This window comes from Amphibalanus amphitrite, unplaced genomic scaffold, assembly GCF_019059575.1.
Source record: "Amphibalanus amphitrite isolate SeventyFive unplaced genomic scaffold, NRLGWU_Aamphi_draft 001072F_arrow, whole genome shotgun sequence".
Lineage (NCBI taxonomy): Eukaryota > Metazoa > Arthropoda > Thecostraca > Balanomorpha > Balanidae > Amphibalanus > Amphibalanus amphitrite.
In genome coordinates this window covers 215,210-237,572 of record NW_024882566.1, presented here as the reverse complement: position 1 = coordinate 237,572, position 22,363 = coordinate 215,210, and the positions used below count along the sequence as shown (strand labels likewise).

At 47.9% G+C, this 22,363-nt stretch overlaps 1 long non-coding RNA gene across 1 annotated transcript in view; it reads right to left on the bottom strand.

Annotated features, from left to right (window-relative positions):
* Positions 1–895: 895 nt before the first annotated feature.
* Positions 896–22,363, bottom strand: part of LOC122369779 — a 50,006-nt gene continuing 28,538 nt past the window's right edge. Inside the window, exon 3 of the long non-coding RNA XR_006254472.1 lies at positions 896–1,079. This is a non-coding gene — a long non-coding RNA (uncharacterized LOC122369779). The remainder of the gene's footprint in view (positions 1,080–22,363) is intronic.

The window sequence follows — 22,363 nt, the reverse complement described above, 5'->3', positions numbered from 1 at the left end:
TTTGCTAATTCCTACTAAACACATTGACTAGAGTGACTGCGAAAAGAAGCTGTGCATACTAGTCGAATTAGCAATGCTCTGAAGTGTACCCCTTAGCAACTCTCGAGAGTAACACCATGTGAAAGTTCGTAGCTCCATTTAACTTTTAAAACGCTGTTTTACTACATCACTTGTTATAGAACTCCACATCCAATGGTCGTCCTCAACCTGCCTTTATTTGTGACTGCCCTCCATTTTACGCAACACACATTACCAATATGAACCGATCAATATGTTTGGGATCCCGATGGTCTCAGTCACGCTTTAGCTTTTCTCCAGCAATGAATCCGATGCCAGTCCTCCGGCCTCCATTCCGACAAGACCACCACGAATCCGGTCAAACCGGAAACGGACCCGGACTCCCGGGTCCGAATGCGGTTAATATCTGGCAACTCTAAGCAGTGCTAACTACCAGTGTTAATGAGGTCCTACACAGAGACCAATGTCCACGTGTCATTGGGAATAGCCGCAGTGAGTTATGTGTCATTAGGTGAATAGAAAGCGGTCGGCGATCGAATGAATAGATGATCCACGGAACCGGTAAAAGGATTGCTAAGCGGTATGTTGGCTATTGATGAATGGCGTTTACATAGTTAGTTAGATATCGTTTTATTGAATGAATAACGAGCTGGTATTTGTGAAAGACGTACCGAAAATAACGACCATAGTTGAGAAAATCGCTGTACAACATTGACTATTCCAGCCATACTATACTTATCAAATCGGCCATACTACAATTACACTAACAATTCGATTGCACACACTACGTTCACTTTTTCACACTCACAGTTCTCTCTTACAAATTCTAGACTCACATAACTTCACCATTCCAACGCTCACAAACTCACCATTTCCATGAAGTTGCCCAAATCTCCAGCCGCCATTTCGGCAACGAAGCCGTGTGAAGTCGAGGGAAGCAGCAGCAGCAGCAGCAGCAGCGGCGGCGACAGCAGGGTTGTGGACAGTGACAGGACGTGACACAGACAGCTGGAAGACCGGGCGCGATGGCTCCGATGTCGCTGGCAGCCGGTGTGCAGACTCTGAGAACACAGAGAGTGAGGTTAGTGGTGTCGTGATAACCTTCTCGGTGAAGGGCAGGATAGGCTTCATTCTTTACTTGGGGACTGCCTGGCAGCGCTGGGCAGTGGGCAATGGTCGATGCACCCGACTTATGTACTACATGTATATAATACGTAACATTTATAAATGCGTTCGTGCATGAATGTATGTTAAGTGGGAGGGAGGGAGGGAGGGAGGGACCAGAGACTAGGCTGGCACTGCCGTAGCCCCATTCTTTTATAATGATGCGTTGAATCACACCACGCCCGCCTCTTTCCACGGAACTTGTCTTTGGCTCCTGGTAACTAGTTATTTCGTCCGGAGCCCTAATATGACCCGGCAGGATGTCTCCTCCATCCCGCCCCAATTCCACCTAGTTCTGCTCAGTTATCAGTTATCTCCAGTTGACCTGCTCCTTGATCTGCAGCCGTCGACAGCGCTCATTGGTCAATCCCCTAATGACGTCACTAGTCCGAAAGGCGCCATGGTGCAGATAATCTTGATCTGCACTGCCCGGCCATTGACTGCCGTCTCCCCTCACAAGAGCCTTGAGCAAGTCAGCATGGCTAGCCGATGAGAGACAGACTAGAATCAGAACTGTGTCCTCAAGCGGCTTGTTTCTAGGTCATCAGTGCAGCTATAAATGTGCAGCATCATGGTGATGAAATTGTTGATAAGGCCCATGGTTTGCAATCTCAAGGTTCAGTCGATGCTTTTAGTTTCGTCCTCTGCCTGCGCCTCATCCCTGACTACATTTTTTTGTTGAAACTAACAGTAAATATTGGTAGGTGTAAACCAAGCCTGCTTCATGTCTGTTGGTTCTGTATGTTGTCTTCCACACATTTTCTAATAGACGTTTTTTCGGCTAGTTGTTTTTGTTTTTGAATTTTCGACCTAGAAACTATAAAGAAAGACACTATAAAGAAAGACTCAATGGAGGACAATCTCGGTAAATGGGACAGAATCTGCTGCTCCTGTCCGCGATTTTGTTCTCCGACTTAGACTTCATTTCTAAATGGCTGGACCGTGCTCGTTGCCTGCGCTTAGGCCAAACTAATCTGCAGACTTGCTATTCCAGTTTCTGGCTTTGAGTTCCTAGTCCAACTTCGACTTTCCACTGTGAGCGTGTCCTCTGGCCCTAAGAAATTCGTATGGGAACTAAAATAATAGCTACTACTCAAATTAATAACAAATATCACACCTTTGGATGAGCATTCGGTTAGACATCGAAAACAGAACATGACGTTTATTGAAGCGATCCACAGCGCTCGACAGTTATCAACTCTCGTTAAGATAGTGATGGATGGTCACACACTCTCATACTACTCTCTCAGCTCTACTCAGCTGACAAAGTCACCCGCGGATTATTCGTGCAGGTCAAGGTCACCCAGCTGTCCAATTAGAGTTCAGCTCCGACCACGGACCACCCCTTCTCTCACTGAACCGGACGTAGCCGGCACCAGACAGCGGCGACAGACAGTGACATTTTTACGACGGGAAATCATTCTGCCGCGCTGGTGGCCAGTCGTTTCCATACAAAATTCATGTATATCCTATACCAGAGATGTACGGCGAGAGTGGTCTCGTCTGCATCCAGCGGTGCACCGGCAACCGGCCACTATTCCGGTTTGAGCACTTTCACTTCGGGACGAGCATGAAGCACACGGTTACGCGCAGTTGGCGGCCGCCGAACGCTTCTGCACCGCTCCGGGCGAGTTGCAGTGAGCAGTTCATCTTGTCCAAGTGACTGAAGAGGGTCGCGCCACAGTCATTACCGCGTGGTTGGTCTTCCCCGGTGATCTGATGAGTTGAAGACAGGTGGCTGTCTCTCGGTAGAAAGCGGCGGATCTGTGTCGTGGTCTGAGCGGAGGCTGATCTGCATCGGGTAACCGGTCCGCTCCTCTGACTGATCAGAGGAGCGGACTTGAGCCAGAAGAAGCAAGGCTCAACCTACGACCCAAGCAAAGTCCATTCTTTGACGCGAGTAAAGTTCTCATCTGGTCCAGCCAGGAGGGGCTCAGCTGCTGAAACGAGCAGAGCCACTCCTCTAACCAAAGCCCGGCCGACCCCAGCTCACGGCCCCCTCCTCTGATTCCATCCAAGCCCCTCTCGTGACCCAGAATCAGCCACTCTCTTGACCAGAGTCCAACAACTCCATGCAACTCCTCTGACCCAAGCTCAGCCCTTTCTTGGCTCAGATCCTAGCCCTCCGCAACCCTCCCCTTCAGCGACCCCTCTCACTGCCGCTTTTGTATTGCTGCACTGTCCCTAACCTTGCCTCTGTCTTTTTCCTCCATGACTCTGTCTTGTCCATTCAACACCACTCCCTTGCCGTTGGAGTTTATACAGTGTTTCCACATCTACCTGTTCATATTGCCATCAATGGCTCTCAGCATTCATTCCCGTCAATGCTAGCTCTACGCCAAATCCCCATCCTAATCCCTAATTATCCCCTTCCTCGCTGATGCTACCGTTTTTTTTTTTTTTTACTTTAGTTCCTACTCCGCGCCTACTCTTTGTGCCTGTTCTCCGCATATTACCCTTGATGCCGATCTCCGTAGCTAAGCAAAGGAACCAAAACGCCAGAGTGGATCGGCAGGACTGCTTTCGTGGCCTGCTACCAGGGAGCGGGCGGAAAATTCATGCCAATGAACAGGGGCGGGCCCGGCACTGTGGTAGCTACTGTTCACTGGCGGCACGGTGGTCATTGGAGCGGTTACACGCCATGCTAGGTATGTGGATGGGGATAGGGTTATAGGGATGGTTTCAAGCCATCGTGATCAGGTCGGTGAAACACCACTGTTATACGGAATTAAAGCTGACCAATGACCACACAATGTGATAGATATTTGTAGGCACTGACAAAGGCGTTACAACCACTGACAAATCATAGTTGCGATCCGATAGTAGAAGCAGAAGAAAAGAGACGCGTTCTATAGACAAGTGCATGCATTTTACATAGACAATGGTAATTTTGTTCGTTACAGAAATTACCATAGCACGGCTTGTAACCGAAGGTTTGTTGTCAATAGTTAAAACACTATTCTTTAGAATTGTGTTTTTCTATTGAAAAACAAATCTGAGTTCCCTGACAAATTGGCAAAAGCTGCCTGAGATCAGTACAACTTGATGCTCTTGAAAACGGCTGCTCCAAAAATTCTGATTTTTTCAGGATTTCTAGTGGGCCAGGTGATCTACGTTCTGGTATTGGTCTCCCCTCCGCGGACCATCTGGTGCACGTGCCACGTGACTTTGAAAATTCCCGTGTTAAGCCAATGGGTGAAGTGAAAAAATGCGTTCCGCGGCAGATTGCTCGAAAACGATCCAAACGACCCCTCATTTTCTTCCATGCGGATCAACCACCATTCGGTGCACTACCTATGGGTATGTCGCAAAGTGGCCGGAAAAGTCCAGAACCACGTGCCACGTGCCGTTGAAAATGACCCTGCACACCGGAAATTTGGACTTTAGGTCATTTCGGCACACCCGCGAAGCAGACTATGACGTGGGTGACCAAACAATGGGTGTCATCTGGTCGGCAACTGTTTTAAGGTGTCGTCCAGTGGGTCAAAGTTATAGTTCTAAACTTTTGGGATCCACCATTCTGAGGATTCTCTTTGACAATTACCTACGTGTCTTGACACAATGTTTAGTCCACCCGGCCGGTCGTCAATGCGTTAGGTGACCCAAATGAAGATTGACCTGAAGGAAGTTGGGGGCGAGGAACACGCACGTGCCATCCGTTTTTTAGTTGGGCGCTTCCATCTAGGAGATTTTTGCAGAGGTCTTTTTGATTTGTGAAAATGACCAAAAAGCTGCTGAATCTCTGAACTCCTAGCGGTATGCCAGTCGTTGCGTTGGCGTTTCGGGCGTGCGTTTTGCGCGTTTTGCGGTGTTTGCGTTTTGCGGCGGGCGGGCGTTTTGTGTTTTTTTTTTGCGGTGTTTGTGTTTGGCGGCGGGCGGGCGGGCGATGCGGGCGGTTTTGTTTTTTTTTTTTTGCGTCGTTTGCGGTGTTAAATTTGTTTGCGGTTAGCGGCCGCTTTTTCGTTTCTTTTTTTGCGGTGTTTGCTTTTGGCGGCGGGCGGGCGATTTTTAGGCGTTTTCGGTTGGCGGTTAGCGGGCGTGCGATGCGGGCGGTTTTATCTTTTGCGGTGCTTTTGCGTTTCTTTTGCGGTTTGCGGCAGGCGTGCGTTTGTTTATTGTTTTTGTTTGCGACGTTTGCGTTGGCGTTTGGGATGTGCGTTTTGCGCGTTTTGCGGTGTTTGCGTTTTGCGGCGGGCGGGCGTTTTTTTCACAATTTAAAGTCCAAACCTTCGGGCCACAGCGCTCTTCGAAAAGCGCTGCCCTCGAGTATAACTAGTGTGATTACATCCTTTCCTCATCTGCTGACTGGATTACAAGTAAATCATGATCTTTCCACGATGAGTTTTCTTTCTTTAGTCATTTGCGCAGCGCTTATAGACCAACTGCTAAGATAACTCCCCTACATTGACGGTCGCAGACAATCGCACGAGGTGTGACTACACAGTACACATACATACAACCATATGCGGCACCGGCAGCATTGGGGCGGACGCTGGGGCTGGGGCTGGAGCGGGGGCGGGGGCGGGGGTTGGGCGGTTCCCGGAGCTGACAGTGACCCCGGGCTGACCCTGGTGGTCCCAACGGGCCAGGATCCGGCGGCACGCGTCCATAACGCCGGCTGCCAGTCACGGAGGTATGCTGCGCGCAGGTGGGTGGCCGCCCCTCCCCCATCCTCCCCCTCCCACCTCAGTAACGGCTCATGCCATTACCACCAACGAGTTCAAGCCGTCCTGACTGCCCTTCTGGGCATGGTGGAGGGGGGCGATTCTGCCGCAAACGCACTGTAACGACCATCGAAAACTCCGGGAGTGATGACCGAAAGGTGTGGTATGTGCCTGCGGGCTTCCCGACGAGCTGTTCTCACGCGAAGGGATACGAACTAATTCTTGGGTCGGTTAGCCGATCCCGGTTAATTCCGCTGAAACTTGCCAGGGCTCCCGGTTCTGCCGCCGGGTGTGGTTCCCAGAACGCTTTGGAGGTGTGTTTCAGGATATGAGCTGCTCGGCAGAGGTTTCTGAGAAGTGAGGAGTTTCAGAGGCATGGTTGATGAGGTTGATCCGGGTGGAAGGGGTTAGTGAGATTGACCGACAGCTCGGGTCACTGGACTGAAGCTATGGGAATGTGTCATTTAGGTACTGTACAGCAAAACTGCATGTTTCGGATTTCTAATTCTCCAGTTGTTGACGGTGTCCGAAGCGGGTATCAGTCGGTGATGAGGGAAGTACAATCTTTTCGTCGTGTGTGCCAGAAAGATGACTTGAGAGAAAACGTGACCGTTCGCAGTGTACTGCCGCTATCTCCGCGAAAGATAAACGAACAAAACAACAAAGTTTGGAAGATCTACTGTCAGCGACCGCAAGTACACCATCTTTGTTATGCATCAAAACACCTTTCGTCTTGGATTCGGGTATCCATATCTGGTCATCGTTTTATCACATTCCACTTATCAGTTAGTAACCTTGTGGGCACCACTCCAATGACAACTGCCGAGCCACGAACTACAGCGAAATTCCAGGTGATACCCATCTAACACGTGATCAAATCCAGGACCTTATTCATCTCCGAACCAGGTTTCTCAAGGCTGGATCGCTTAGATTGGAAGCTAAGCGGCCGCACCAGAGCCTGACAAAGGGCAGTGGATCGGGTTAGAACTTTTAATCACTTCCCGGAGCTTGGCTGGTGCGAAGTGCAGGCTGAAGGTTCAGCACGCGCCTGGAAAATATTGCCGACCGCGCCCGTATAACGGTCTCCGGTTGGACCACGCCTGGTCTAGACAGGTATCCGGAGCAATTTGTCGTTATATGGACCCTATGGACCGTTTGGAAGGTTATGACCCTATCTCGTGCACGAAAGGTATGACGTCATAAGTATGTCTGACGTCACAGGCTGGCTGCCGCGTGTTGCAGGGTGGAGACCAGTACCAACAACGTAGTTGTGAAGATAACGCCAGTTTTGACATCCTTAATCCCAGGATTATACGTTTTATAGCTGAAATTCGTTCAATTTAGAAAGTGGAACCAAGTTGTCCTAGGCCACATGACATTTACTGTGCGCCGCAGATCCAAAACATGGGTGGCGACATGTTTCACGTTGATCAGATAGATTTTCACTGACAGATTTTTAGTTTTGGCACGCAGTCTGGGAGCCGTTTTCCACTTTTATCAACACACTTAAAACCATTTTAGCAGGTTAGAAATCATCGTGCCTCCAGTATGTCACTTTCTTTATCCGAAAGCTGTCAACAGCGCTCTCCAAAAAAGGAAAATGTTTTAGTCAGCCCTTTCATCAATATCGCCGGCATGAGGTCACCAAATTACAATCAGTAACACTCTATGACATTATAAAAAGAGCACTCCAGGCAGATGCTGCGTGCATTCAGAAATCTAAACGCGACATGCATCAAAAGAAACAATCACTGCGGCCTCTAATGCAATCACAGCAGGCCCATAGAAAACAACCACAACCGGCCCCTCAGCAATCACAGTGTGTCCACAGAGGGATCGCGAGGCACCCTTATCGACCTATATGACAGAGCACCGGATGACCTGCACTCTGCATTGCACAACACTCTCCCCCGTGGACGGTTGCCAACGGCGCAGACCACTACGCGATGCAAGTGGTTGCGGGGAGTGGAACGGGGTGCATTACAGTTGGCGAGCGTTGGAGTAGGTCAGGGGCTAGCGATGAGCATATCGAGCAAATATCGAATGCTTCTAAAATCTGAGATTCATCCTTAAGACTATATAGGGCCGTGCTGCTGTGTGTATGTTTGATTTGTATGGCGAAAAGGTAGAAGTGGTTGAGCGGCTGAGAGACAAATAGCAATTCCTGGTTCGCAGCTCAAATCATGCCTCTAATTTCCGCTGCTTTACTAAAACACTACAACGCATGTGTGGCATTAAGATGATAACTAAAATAAACACTTCTCGCACTTGGCCAGGGCCTCATCACATTTTAAACATTCGGCTTCATATTTTCTGGAATGTGTCCGTTCATCACGCCTGGTTTGTTTATGTCTGGTCAGCGTCAGCTATTTACGATGCAATAGGTTTGAATGGATTCGGCACTGCACTGTCGCCTGACTGTTCCGTAGATTACAGCTGGCCTCAGAACTGACCTGCATTAACCGTTCATCACGTGTGCGTGTGCTGTGTTCCATACGTATAACATGTTTCACATTATTCTCACCAAAGCTACGCCCAAGGATAGCAATGTGATTTACCCTCTTCCTCTGGTTACCTTCCTCTCGGGTCAACATTGCATCCCTCACAGTGGTCTAAATACATACATGAGGAGGTGGCAATACGCATCACGATTCACGAACGAATTTTCCTATTCGATAAGCAATGTAATCCGTGTGTAACACATAAGCATTTACTCTGCTCATGTAACAGTAACAGTCCAGTGAGTGTACGATGGACCGGCACTGACGCCCCCCGGTCACTTGGAGACGACGGACGGCACTTTCTCTCCTCTGCAGCTGACCCCTCCCTGCTGCCTCCCCCCTCCCCCTACGGCCGTACCGTGCCACCCCAGCAGCTGGCATTGCACGCTGCCGCCGCCGCCGTCACCCCTGCTGCTCTGAAGAGTGTGTGTCTACACGGCATTCGGAACACTGTAGCATCGCCAATGCATTTTATTATGTTGCCTCGCAATGCCTGCTGTTGCAGTCTCCATACCGTGGTGTTGCTATTGCGTGCACCGTTGCAGTCTCCATATCATGGTGCCACTGTTGTGTGTAACGTTTCAATCTCAACACCGTGGTGGAAGTGTTGTATGTGCTATTGCAGTTACCTTCCTGTGATGCTGCTTTAGTGAGTTCTGTTGCAGTCTCCATACCGTAGTGCTACTGTTTTGTGTAACGTTGCAGTCTCCATACCGTAGTGCTACTGTTGTGTGTAACGTTACAGTCTCCATACCGTGGTGCAGTCTCCATACTGAAATGTTACTGTTGTGTGCACTGTTGCAGCCTCCATACCGTGGTGCTACTGTTGTGTGTTCTGTTGCAGTTTCCATACCGTAGTGTTACTGTTGTGTGTAACGTTAGTCTCCATGCCGTGGTGCTACTGTTGTGTGTATTGTTGCAGTCTCCGCACCATTATATTACTGATGTATGCATTGTAGTAGGGTAAAATCCCGGAATCATCGCGTCTTTTATTTCCCGTTTTAGTTTCACATCGTCAAATTAACTCAAAATTTCTGCACAAATCAACGTGTCGCTTGCTGTACAAATTGAGCGTTAATTTAGTATACAATTTCACGTAGCAGCTATTAGCACTCGCGTTATTCCTCTTATTACGGCCATCTGGGTTGATTGCGCCTACGGCCATCTGGTACACAGTTGGTGCACATTTTTTTTTCGTTATGTATTTTATATTATAAAGGCGCGCTCACAATCAGACTTCACAAAACTGCACCGCAGGCAACGGCATCTATCACAAAGAACGGCACGCACAAGTTGCCCAGCTTTGCCATTTATGGAGCGCTCAGCAAGTGCTACCGTCTGAGGCGAGGATTCTGTAGTGTACACAGTACACACACACGCGTACGTACACACGCATAGGCGATTATTGCCTCAGGGCGGCCAAGTAAATGATAACGAAAAACAAAGGATCGGAAAAAAGACAAAAGAAAGGACAAAAACGCGCATAAAAATCATACAGTACCTACATGAGCACAACCTTAACCCGCGCCCTGATGGGGGGGGCATTTTGGCCCCCCCCCTGTGGTTTTTCTTAAATAGCGAGAAAACGGCGGCGCGCAGCGCCGCCAAATTTTGGGTACCTTACCGGGCATCAATTTGACACCTTCACACAAAATTTCAAGTCACAGGTCACCTCAGGTCAGGAGTTATTGAGGTCAAACTGAGGTCATGTTCGAGTAAAAATGAGCAAAAAACATGACATCTTGAAACGCTCACCAATTCTACAGTTAACAAGCAATTTTAAAGTTCTTTATGTGGTTGTGTAGAGAAAAGACGGCGCTACAAAACTGCTATCTCGGATTTTCAAAATTTTGGGATTTTAACCCCCAAAAATCAAAAAATTGTTTTTTTTTAAGAAAAACTCAAAAAATTTCCAAAAAATTTTCGAATTTCGAAAAAACCGGAATATATGTGATAGTCCCTGCGCTTTTCGATATACATACCAAATTTTAGATCGATACCTCTTTTTTTGGCCAAGTTATAGCGAAAAAACTGTTAAAAATTGATGACGTCAAATTTTTGAACTCAATTTTTAGCAATTCTGGACCTCGTAGCGCAAAACGAAGACCACCATTGAACTCCCCGTGACGAGCTGCATCGAATCGATACCCATTTTATGCAAATATATCAACTTTGAAATTTGACCTCATTTGACCTGACCTTGCCCTGACCTTGACCTGACCTTGACCAAAACGTGACCTAAGCTGGCCCTAAAGTCTGTCTGACCCACATAATCGCATTTGTCATGTAAAATGGACCATAAAACATGTATCACACGACACTTTCATATTGTGACCCCCCAGTGACCTGACCTCTGTGACCTGACCTGGTATCAGTGACCTCAAATAGCAAAATACGTGTTTGAAGAACATTTCCCCATCGATGATTTTCAATGAAATCCATTTTACTCGATTTTACAACGCATTTCTTGAAATGCCTGTAAACGGTAAAAATTCGACCTTTGACCTGACCTGTGACGTCATCGGTTTGACCGAGGTCAATGAAATTGGGTCACAAGGTAGTTCCCTGTTGGGGTTATCCAACAACGTTTACCGCTTGTCGCTATGTTGCGTGGTTCTCGAGATCTGAGGGGGGGGGCCAAAATGGCCCCCCCCATCAGACCGCGTTGCTCGGCAGACCCCATCTGGGCGCGGGTTAACAGCGGCGGCGGCACGAAAAACGGGTCGCGATGGCGGCAGACACCGACACGGTCACCATCGCGGCACAGAGCACAGCCACAGGCGCAGCGACGGCAGTTGGTGCACATTAGGTGCAAATTTGGTGCATATTTGGTCAAATTGGGTTCAGTGCGTTTCTTAGAAGTGGTTAGTTTGGGTTGCGCAGCTGCTTATATGCCTGCTTTTCAAATTATCAGACACGATTTTCGAGTAAGACAACGAAACAAATTCATGATATGAAGATATTTGTTGTAAAAGAGATTTGGTGCAGATTTGGTCACATTTGGTGCAATTGCCAGATAATCCATTGTAAAAACGGCTATTGTTAATACTCTTGTTTCCATTTTCGTAATTGCACAGCATGATTTGTGAGCAGTGAGCGGGGGGGGGGGCGGGGTGCGCTCCGGGCTTTTAACATTACGAAAAGTGGAGACACCTTCGCTAGCGCTATCAGCATCGTAAGCATTCTAAACAACAACTGCGGTAATCCCACCAATCAGCGTACGACAATACTCGACGCTCATTGGCTGATAAGCCAGTGACGATTTTGGGGGCCAGAGCATTAGAGGTAACCTATAGCAGCACGGGCCGTCAAGTTTAGGACTTTATTTTGATATTATTTAGGCCAGTCTGATAAAAACTCTGGTCGGTTATGAAAACTGCAATTCATTCTAGTAGTGGTCCGGCAAATCTTTTTGCTTTTTTCCAAAACAATTCGTTGAAAAATGAGTTATAAGATGCGTACTCATGCCAAATTTGCCCCGTTACCATGGCAACCTGAGTTTGTTTGGTCCCCAGAGTCGCGGTTACTAAATTCATTGTTGTCCCCAGTTTTTCGTCGGGAGCGTTCTACCTGGTTTACATAGCCTTGGCAGTGAGCTAGCCAACTACGTGGGCCACCTCGATACCTTTTTTCAGCCTCACTTTGAAGAACCCATAGCTCTTTTAGCGCCCCACTAACCAAAATGGCCATTACCTTATCTCTGTCATATTTTCCTGGTGTAATGTCGACACAGTGGTGTTTGCTCTCTCGAGTCATTGCGTCACTGTTTGGCTATTACCATTTGTAACGGCTACATCTGTAACGTGTATCATAGCTAGTGGGGTCAGTATGACATTAACGCTTTGCTGGATGATGCGAAAGTCGGACAGCCTTGGCTGAAGAGAGCTATTTTTAGATATCAGAACTGTTTTGGTATATTTTTTAAACATAAGTGGTGGAACTTTTTTAGCTGAACGTACAAAATGTCAATGAGAAAGATTTTTAGCCGATAGTTCGCAAAAATGTGTCGCGCAGCGGGCTTCGGTCAAAAAACTCAACAAAAGCCAATCAGAACACGAACCCTATTTCATATACCTACAGATATAATTCATTCATGTCAAAGGCACAGTATTAACCAATCAAACCCAAAAGCATACAAAACCGTTCGTTTTAACGGCCCATTTCTTACAGCGTTACCCCAGCTCAATAAAACTCTTACGTCTATAACTCGGCCACCGACCCCACCCTGACCGCGCCCCGACCCCGAATCCGACCGCGACCCCAGCAGCCACGAAACTCCGTGGGTATTCCCACTGGCTGCCCGCTGCGCCGTGGTGCCGGTCCGCCATCCCGGCGCGCGAGAGACACTGATCTGGATGACGGCTGACGCCGCCCGTGCTTGGTACGACTGGCCCAGACTGGTACAGGTGCGCCCTGCCGACGCCCGGGCCCGTATGATGCTAGCGGTCGTGGTCGTTTCGCTCGTGATTAGAGCTCGTTTTTTCGGAATGTTCTGATTTTTAAAGTTAAGTTATGTGTTTGATGTGTATAGAGAGGCAGGTTGATAATAGGCAGAGAAATGCACTGCTATTTCAGTAGCCTTTGACACGTGCATTTCCATTAGTGCTTCAAGTTTGGATGACCGGTGTAATGGCATGGGACGTTATCCGTCTTTCTGAGTGTCTAGTGGTTCAGTTACTTATGTAAATAATCTCCACGTCGTTATCCGTCTTCCGTGGACTGTCGCCAAGGGATCTGTAGAAGTATCAGCTATTGATTTGATAACATTTATGGTATCATATATTGATCTATCGACTTCCTTCTTAAAAGATCATGCTAGAAACGGCATGGTGACTGATCACTCAGATCAGATGGTCGGGTTATGACTAACATGAGCTCAGGGGGATGTTAACAGACAGATTTTCCCCATGTTCTCAAACGAAAGGCATGGTATTTAGGTGACTGAAGCTAAAATGAAATGCAGTATCCTGCTAACTTTCACTTAATCGCCACCAAGAAAGTTGTGACAAGACACCGTTACACCACTATCTACATAATGCGTAAAGTTGTGTGTGGTCAGTCATTGAGAAAACCAAACCGTAGCCGAAGTTCAGAAAAACAGGCCTCCTGATAGAGCAATTAATGACATAGTGAGTGATTCATACATTATCAACAGTTAAAATGACCTCAAAGGCCGGATGATGACATCATCGGTCAGGGTCTGACCCGGAGGTCAGCTGATGACCTCATATCCGTGTCTCAGTCCAGTGCTACCCCGTCCGTCGTGACTGCACCTGTTGTGCACAGACCGCCCACGCCCCATACTGCATGGTGGCTGAACTTGAATCGCGCCTCACCCAGGCGGACACTTCCTCATACCTGACACGTGCCACAGACCGTGGACCGATGCATGAGGGGTAGAGAGGGAGAGGGGAGGGAGAGAGAGGGGAGGGGGGAGAGGGAAAGAGGAGAGGGGAGGGATGGAGGGAGGGAGAGAGAGGGAGGGACAGAGGGAGAGAGGGAGAGAGAGAGGGAGGGAGGAGAGAGGCAGTGGACCGATGCATGAGGAGAGGGAGAGAGGGAGAGAGAGAGAGTGAAGGAGAGAGAGGCAGTGGACCGATGCGAGAGATAAAGATGGAGCGAGCGAGGGGGAGAGGAGAGAGAGAGAGAGAGAGAGAGAGAGAGAGAGAGAGAGAGAGAGAGAGAGAGAGAGAGAGAGAGAGAGAGAGAGAGAGAGAGAGAGAGAGAGAGATCCTCGACTGGCACTGATAAATGAGAAGAGAGAGTGGGCAAATAGAGATAGGAGCAGAACTCTGGAGGAACTTCTCAGTGTTATAAAAGCGGCATGAAAACAAAAATCACGCATACCACCAAAGATCACATAGCGTACGGTTTGTCCTTGTCTCAGAGACTGCCGCGATATCTTTGAATGATGTCACGTTGGTACCGGTGTTGCTATGTAAGATAGTATCCCACTTGCGTAGGCAGATGCATGGATACTACTGACGTCATTAGTTCTGAGTTTGTGACGGGGGCTGTCATCCCGACCCAACCAGCTGATTTTATCACATTTAATGATAAGGTAACTGGTTGAAAACTTGTATTATGCAATTAAATTTTAATATTATCTTTTTTGATACTTGTAGCAAGATTTTGGATGTCCTACGTGGTAAAGCTAAAGAGAAAAACAAAAAATCAAATAAAATGGAACATAACTCAGCCTACATATGTTTGCAAAATAGGCAAAAGCAAGGCTGCATCTTCACATTTTAAAAGTTAAGTCCATTGACCATCCCTCTCACGAACACTTTGTCTCAAGCTGTTCGCTGCACAGTGCACATGTCGTGCTGCTAAGTGGCACTTATTGACTTCAAAGCACTGCTCTCCGATCGGCACGAGCAAACACACAGTGGCCACATTGGAGCCAATAATCTACCAGGGCTGGCACGACGGAAACCCCATCTTCAGCTGCCGTCTGCAGACACATTTTTCATAATTGTATTTCCCAATAACGAGCCGGATTTACTTGGAATCCTGTCACGTCATCTGGGTGACTGGTGTTGCAAAACTTTTGCAAGGTATTTATCAACCTAACTGGTGCTGGGAGAAGAAAATTGGGTCTATTTCACTTCTCAACTCAAGAGTAATCTGTTCGTGAGATGAGTGCTCAAAAAGAGGAAGTCTGTATTCAAAATTATATTGAACATAATCGTAACATAATCGTACCTCGACATATGAGTCTTCTGTTGACTGACCTATTTCAAGGCCCATCTAAGGACCATCAATCCATCATAAACCCACACATCGATGTGTCCATCTGAAGCTCCACCCTAGGTCCCCCATGACACGCCCATGGTCCTCCCAAGTACGACGGCCCACCTATGGTCCACCTACGTCCACCCATGATCCACCCATGATCCACCCATGATCCACCCACTCCTCAGTCACCTGTCCTTGACCTCTTGACTCGCCGGCCGACAGCTTTCTGTGTGTCACAGTGCGACACAAATTGGCAAGTCATTACATCCGACAAACAGACGGCTGGTCTCGCCAGAGGAGGCCTTAGTTTGTCGTTTTTTCCATTAAACAGATCGCACAATGAAGGAATCCATGCATTATGGAGACGATGCTAGAGATATTATGTAACCTAATTTAGAGGTTATGTATACCTGCTAGACATGCATGTAGGCAACCAAGACAAACCAGACACCTTCGTGCCGGTCATATCGTAACAAATTAGGCTAGCCGCTGGATTACCAGAGCAGGTCGACTGGATTACCAGAGCAGGTCGACGCCTAGAAAGGTCGACACAGGTCGAAAGTCGCATAATGCTTATTCTTGCGAAAGCTACTCTGCTAAGCTTTTGTACTTCATAATACACACCATTGCAACATTTCTTGTAAAGCTGTTGGCGTGGGTCGGGAAAAGAATCGCTTACGTTAACTATGTATCAGCCACGCGAACTCACCGATTCCATGGTGCTGCTCGGTTGACCGGACTCCAAATCAGTCGCTCCTCTGCAGTGTTCTGCTCCGGGGGAGCTCTGTTCTCGCTCTCACTCTCGATTGCACGCTCGCTCAAACCACTTCTCCGTCTTGGTGCCTCAGGGGGGCTCCAAGAGGCGCACCAAACGTCAGAGCAGGCACCGCTCAATTTTGTATCTCTCACAAAACACGGTGTTTGGGCCGCGAGAGCTGACCGTATCGCTAAGCTTTCGTCCCAGGAGTTGGAAGAGCTTTTGTGGGCTAGCCACTAGCTATCATAAGCTAGTCGCCATTCACAACTAGCTGGCTGCTAGCTCCTGTAAGCTAGATTTTATCTGTCACAAACTAGTTTTCAAAACTAGCTGCTAGCTACCATGAGCTAGCCAATAGCTATCTCACAGCCTCTCACGAACAAGTCACGATCTATTCACCAGCCTTCTGTATGACCCCGAGCGTCGCACAGCTCGCTCAGCACGTGAGTCGGCGCCGGCGCGGGACCGCGTCACCGGAGAACCGTTCGCGATCGGCACGTGTCGACGACTGCGGCGGTGACGACGGCGGCGGCGGCGGCGGCGGCGGCGGCGGCTCCTCCGGTCTCGCGCCCTGCCAGTGCACAGCTCGGAAAATCCACCGGACGGCCTGGCTGGCCGGCGCTACTTTCACCGAGTCGCCGGTGATCAGAGTCGCGAGACTTCAGATCAGAGTCGCGAGAGACTTCAGAGATCAGAATGGAGAGACTTCATAGGTCAGAGTCGCGAGACTTCAGATCAGAGTCGCGAGAGATTTCAGATATCAGAATGGAGAGACTTCATAGGTCAGAGTCGCGAGACTTCAGATCAGAGTCGCGAGAGACTTCAGAGATCAGAATGGAGAGACTTCATAGGTCAGAGTCGCGAGACTTCAGATCAGAGTCGCGAGACTTCAGATCAGAGTCGCGAGACTTCAGAGATCAGAGTCGCGAGACTTCAGAGATCAGAATGGAGAGACTTTATAGGTCAAAGTCGCGAGACTTCAGAGATCAGAATGGAGACTTCAGCTAGTAGAGTTTTGAGGGCGATCCGAGTCGCGAGACAATTATCAGAGTCGAGTCTTCAGAGATCAGAGTTGTGAGTCTATAGAGATCAGAGTGTTGAGGGCGATCAGACTGGCGAGACTTCAGACATCAGAGTTATAAGGGCAATCAGTCGCGAAGCTTCAAAGATCACAGTCGCGAGTTTTCTGCAAAATGTGTCCCGAAACAGGTAACGGCGATTCGGCTATCACACTTGCTAATATTCAAGAACCAGATTCGCTAACTTTCAGCAGCATGAGTCGCAAGTACTCAGAGATCAGAAACACGAGTCTTAAGCGATCAGAATCACAAGGCCTCAGCGGTTACCATAGAATCAAGTCACAAACAGCTGAATGATAGGAAGGTGACCATCCCCAGAAAACGACAACTAAGCCGTCAGGCAAAATATAGACAACACAAAATGCAACCAAGATCAGGGAAAGGAGTTGAAAGGACCGTGCCTTGAAGGCTTATAAAATGAAGCACAAGTAGGCAGTGAAAAATAACTTGGCGACAGTCATACGTGCTCTATGTCAATCACGAGCTATGAGGATAGAATTAGAGACCTAGTTTCATAATTTGTGGTAATTTAACGATGACTGAACGTAAATCTTGCAAGTGAAATTGAGCAAAATGCTGCCAATTCCGCTCTTCAAGGTGAGTCTTTCTGTTCTGTGACACATCAAGCTGTACCCACTACTCATACCAGCTCTTGACCTATCCCAACGTACCTTCACGCTGCGAACAATCAGTTCAACGTAAAACACGCCTATTATGGAGGAAAACACTGCAGGAAAAAGCTGCAACCGAGTGAATGAACGAGCCACTCCTGCCATGCAGGATTTAAGCGATCGTGAGCGTTGGTGTGCACGCGACTTGAACACAAACGTGTAATGCTGGTAGCGTGTTAAGTGTTCGACGTTGCGTGTTGACAGTGGTTGCTGTTATCTGTGCGGTAGTGACATGCGCTCTAGTAGGTTCAGAGGCTGATAAGTGACCCGACTGCCGTCTGGAACTGAAGGCAGTTAGCCTTCACGACCTTCACGACACACAATGACAGTGATTAAGGGTGGTTAACTCTCAACGTTACCGGCGTAGAAAATGACACCCGTAACTGACCTATGGTTCGTCTGTGCAGAAATAATTTAAATAAGTTAATCTGCTTGAACATTGGCATTCGCATGAACAGTTCCTAATCCATGGCTGCCACATTGCCTGCCTGTCAAGTCTGTTCGTATGTCCGTCTGCCTGTTTTTCGTCCTCTGACTGTGATACCAAGAGGGGCCCACTGGTGACCCAATGGCCCATTAATCAAACGTGCTCCACCAATTATAGCACGTGATGAAAGTCATACACAGGGGCGCAGCCGTGTGCAGAATTGTAAGTGGGCCAGCGTAAGTGAACACTTTCCGTTTCCATGGTGATGAGCATCGCGAGTGTCGAGGAGCTTTCGTAAGCGAACACTCCGTTGTCATGGTGATGAATACCACCAGCAGTTTGCTTCAATGAATATTCTCGTTGTCATGGTGATGACAACCGTCGATTTACATGACCCTAGGTACTTTTTTATAAAACGCACAGTGAGTTATACAAATATGTCATATGCGTTGCTCATTGCTGTGCAACATAACATTGTTCCCGCCGCTGTCAGCAAATTTTATCACAATGACCCGGCTTGACCTGACACCATCCACCGAGGCCATGTCTTGTTTTTCTTGTTGCCACTATGATCACACTGTTTCCCGGCGCCAGTTGCCTTGAGGATCTCAGCACGGATTGTCACGGAATCGACAGACTCGTTCAACATCCTGATTTGAGACGATGGTAATTCCCGGTTCGGCCACCAAGTCATGATGCACTTGCAGGTCATGTTTGCTATGCTATGCGGATTAAAGACGCTGACGAGTGCCGACGGGTAGGGAGAGGAGGGGAGGCCACGGGCTGCCAGGATTGTTTTCAAAATTGCAGCTGGGAAAATACATTGTAAAATTTTTAACCGGTAAAATCTCCCTCCCACATTCCCTCTGGAAATCTTTCTGAACCTTATCATGCGCAACAAGTTAGCATTGTTCCACATTTGAGAGAAGATGAAAAACAGGCAAAACCCATGTCGAACAACCTTCCTTGACGTATGGCGAAAGTTTAGGAGGGAGGGGGGGGGGGGGGTCGCACCTACTGGTATGATATTACGCTGATTTTATACTTCTTATGAAAACAAGCAACAATTACCGCTCATTTCATCCCTAAATCGGCGGACACAAGCACCGCATTAGCACGTTCCAATTCAGTGCAGACTCAATGGAGCAGAAATATGGGCGTTGGCCGCTCTTTTAACGAGCAGCTGCCACTCAAAACCATTTTATAGACGGAACTCCGAGCGTAAAATCGCATCCGGCAAAAATTCCCCGCCTAACCCCTAGTTCGTCAAGGTGACAGACCACCCCTCTGGGGGATACTGACACTGCTGGGGGTCGCAGGTGTAGGGTTGAAGGTTAATACAGAGTTGAAGGCTAACAAGGCGTTGAGGGCGTGGTCCCCCATGGCGGGTTCCCGATATTGGGCGTGTAAGACGAAAATGAGAGCTGATGAAGTGACAAGGTGTCACGATTTTTAGGGATCGACATGACGAGCCCAATCTCAGAGTCAGCATTTGAAACCATTCACTGTAATTAGCATGAAAGGGTTGTCGTGGATAGTAATTATTGCCGACATTTCCCTTCAATGGACACTTGCTTCTCGTACCTACCACTGACGGTATAAGCTACAACAAATTCCTGGAAATCGCATGAGAATTGATAATTACTGTCCTGAAAACAATCGGGTATAACGGGGAGTCTTACATAAAATATACAATTGGACATAATCGATATTGATGAGTTTTACCCAACGCACGGTGCTTGACTCCATCTCTGTTAATGAAATATAAGCCTTGCAGGTGAAGCCATAAACAGGAAAATGTGTTATTTATGGTCAATGAACGTTATTCGAGCATAGCGTGGTGTGAGGGACAGAAGTGTTAGCATTTATCAGTCAGAAAAAATCATATATCTCTTGAATGTATCTCATGCAATGTTACCAGAATCGAAGGAAAGTAGAAGAAAATCCAAAACATGTCATCAGTGTAGTCCTACCATAATTATTACCGTAGCAATGCCGAGGGAAGATAACTCATTTAAATACACATTTTCAATTGCTTGCGTTGCACAACGCAAGTAATGTCTTTTTGTATGCGTTAATCCGTTTAATCCAAGAATCCAGGAGAAACCCCTGGTCAAACGTTGAGCTTAAATTGACATTCCGTTTCAATTGTCCCTCAGACCACAACCGCTCAGGATCGTTAAATTGGGCAATTGACATCCGCTTCCGCGAAAGTCAGGGGTCTGGTCCAGTCTGTGGCAGGCCACCCACTCAACCGGCCTGGCCAGCCCGCTGCCTCTAATCAGCGAGTCTGATGAGACCCATTCGAAATGGTATGTAATAGATACATTTCATGGACTGCAGCATCGAATGTTACAAGAGTCTCTCTACTAGAAGAGCAGCTTTTCCAAAAGGTTGACGACAGGCTTTGTTCCGATACCAGTACCTACTCGTAGAATGTCATTGTGGTCTACCAATGCTACCTGAAAGTAAGTTCACAATAAGCGGGTCACAATGACATCTGCATTCCTCATTCCATATTCTCATCACAGTGCCTCACAACTTCCGCCTTAGGATATCGGTAATTCGATTATTAGAACATTGACTTCACAGGGATGCTAACGGGGTAGTGCATTCTCCCGACTGTTTGTAACGTGAGATTGCCAATTCAATTGCATCTCTTCTTTCCCCATTCAATACCTGCAAGACATATTGCTCCCTATTCTATCCACTTGTCGCTTCAGTTGTCCTATCACTTGTCCTTCCAATATTCATTTTCCATTCTTATAAAAAGGTATATGTACATACTTTCATCTTCCCGCTCTCCGGCATCTGACCTCCCAGCACCTTTATGAACGTGGTACACTACCAAAATTCTCCTCAGCATGCTACCCTTGCAAGTCGAATAGGAAGTTCCCCAGACGAGATAAATCGCATCTCAACGGTCAACATTTCCTATTTGGACGAAGTTGACAACAAAACAATCACTCGGGCCAGGCTGTAGAGTGCATGGTCATGTACTCCGATTTAGCTCAACTGAATGTGAATGGTATTCATGGGAGCTAAAAGTTGAGCCTTTTCCGCGTTCGGCCTGTGACGGAGTTCAGTGGCGGATCCAGGGGGGGGGGGGGGCAAAATGGGCATTTGCCCCCCCCCCAAACGGCATGATTTTAACATTACGCCTATGGACGATGCATGGAAAGAATCGATAAATTTCTATGGTTTGCCCCCCCAAAAACTCTGAGCTGGATCCGCCTCTGACGGAGTTTATTATATGGTGTCATATCTCGGTGTCAGGACTTTTGATTTACCGTGAGAAATGTTGACCTAGGATTGGATTAACCGGCACTTGGTTTTGAAACAGCGCTTGTGACATCGCATATGCTACAGGAGTAAATATGGTGGGCGCGATCATTCTTTATTACCTAGATTGAGAGCCGTTATGTTAAGTATCATGAACAGAATAAATGTCACAACTGAGTTTTCCGACGCTTTGAAAACGTGACACGACCACGCGACATTGTTATGACAACATAGTGTAGCGTGGTGTATTTAGTTCCGGCCTCTTAACAGGCCATGACTGATGATAACGATCATATTTGTCATTCCCAATCCTTAGTCAATGCTATCATTTTATATGGAGCATGCAACTATGGAATGTGAGACCCGACACATTGCTGGCCGAGTTCCCACACAACTGTTGGTTCAGTTTGTCATCAGATTGCTACTTATGCCACAACATTGTCATTGCTGTCCCATGGCTGTGTGGACATTGCAGACCTTATGAGCTGTCACGGGCTGTTACTGTTGAAGGGTAGCGATACTACTACGAGTATAGTATGTGTGAGCTAGGATCCAACTATAGTCTGTTCCATGCCAAGCTTGCGGCCGAAGTGTCTTGCTGAAAGTTGTGCGTGATTTCTGTACATACAGCTCTTACATTCAAATACGCAAATTATTGAACGGAGGAGCGAACTGTTGAGGAAACTCCGACCGCAAGCTTGGTATGGAACAGACTATAGCAACTAGCTCGAGGTACAAGTCATAACGACGGTCCACTCATTCTCTCTGTCTGTTTCAAAAGAAAGCCTGAAAGCCATCCATATCTTCGTCAGTCAGACTGGTGGCCTAAGGGCAGGCTTAGAGCGCGTATCCGCGAAACCCCAGCGTCCAAACCCCCAGTCAGGTTTCCGAGACGGGCGTGGCTTCTGGCCCTGGCTCGCCTACTGACCTTGCAGCGCCGTCTCCTTGCGCTGCACTTTTGCCGCCTTTAGTGGGCCATTAACCGGCAGCAGTGGTCCATTATCGGCTGTAGACCGCTCCGTTAGCGTGCGTCGTACGTCAGCCGAACGGCGGTGCCGACGC